The sequence below is a fragment of the Orycteropus afer genome, unplaced genomic scaffold (assembly GCF_000298275.1).
Source record: "Orycteropus afer afer isolate SDZICR_OR568_19922 unplaced genomic scaffold, OryAfe1.0 scaffold00262, whole genome shotgun sequence".
In the NCBI taxonomy this organism is placed as follows: domain Eukaryota; kingdom Metazoa; phylum Chordata; class Mammalia; order Tubulidentata; family Orycteropodidae; genus Orycteropus; species Orycteropus afer.
In genome coordinates this window covers 4,804,703-4,806,162 of record NW_006921849.1, presented here as the reverse complement: position 1 = coordinate 4,806,162, position 1,460 = coordinate 4,804,703, and positions in this window count along the sequence as shown.

The following is a 1,460-nucleotide window of genomic DNA, read 5'->3' as shown; positions in this document are numbered from 1 at the left end:
CAGTACTGATAAAGATGGGGAAGGAGGGTGGGGAAGACTCAGAGAAATCAGGTCCACTGAACAGGTAACTATTGATCCTCTTGGTGAATTAATACATATCTGATGGCTGGCATTTTCATCTGGCAATAATAATCATAAGGTCTCTATGAGTCAAAGACAACTTGACAGCACCCAACAACAACAACAACAATAATAATCATGAATTCACAATAATATTTTGCTGTTAGACACAGTCATATGGAGCCTGATACCCAGAGCCCCTCATGTGTGCTCTCATCCCTCCCACACTTACTCTGGACAATAATTGAGACTACTCCACTGAAGGGTGAAATAACTGAAAGTAGTTTCCCAGCCTCACAACTTTGCATCAACAAGACAGTTCTCATACAACCCAATAAAATTCTCACTGCCATGGAGTTGGGTCTGACTCATAGTGACCCTTCCTTGGGTTTCTGAAGCAGTATCACTACAGAAGTAGATTTCCCCTTCTTTCTGAGGAGTGGCTGGTGGGTTGGCACCACCAGCCTTCTGTTTAGCAGTCAAATGCCTTAGGCACTACACCACCAGAGCTCCTCACACAACCCAATGGACATCTCATATCAACCAATCTCAGACACTTGACACTCTCACAACTTGGTCCATCCCTGATCGTATCTCAGTGCCAGCTTTCTCACAAATGACCTCATTACTGTATCTCCAGCCATTTCCTCCTCCCTTTCTCTGTCATCCCCATAAGACCATAAGCTTTGACATCATTGTCATATGAGTTATTCACCTCTGTAGCCCCATTGGCCAGCCCACAGCAGAATTACAAGAAACTGTTTGCCAAATGATTAATTAAAAGATCATGAGGCATTTGAAGGGAGGGCAAAAAGATTGGAATGCCTAGGACGCAGGGTCCCTGTCAGGAAGAAAGCAGAAGAGAAGGCTTGAGGTGAGGGTGAAGTCAAATGCATGCATTCCTTAAAACTCTGTAAGATCAGAGATGATGAAAGTGACCTCCTACATCCATTCTAGCAATAAAATTTCACACTGAGGTTTTACATGTTCAAGAAAGTCACAGGTGGGAGTACTTACTGCCATTGAAGGTTGTCTGAAGAGGTATGGGAAGGCATAACTCCTTTTCTAGTCCATAAACTTTCAAAGGAGAACAAACACAAAAAGTTCCCATCGTTGAACATTCAGGTGTAGATAGCACTTCTCTGGGTCATGAGGCAAATCACCCTGACAGAAATCAGGATTTCTCCAACCAAGCCTGATTTAATGGACTAAATTTATCACAGAGGTGTCCTACTGATATAGAAGAATCCATAGATAGAACAGAAATGTCATCCAAGTTTTCTTTAGAAAAGCTCTTTTGTCAGTAAACCAGGAGACCGTGAAGCATGAACTTGGCCCAACCACAGGAGTCCTGAGTCTGAACATTGAAGCTTAGCTAGATGTTCTACTGTCAGTTATTA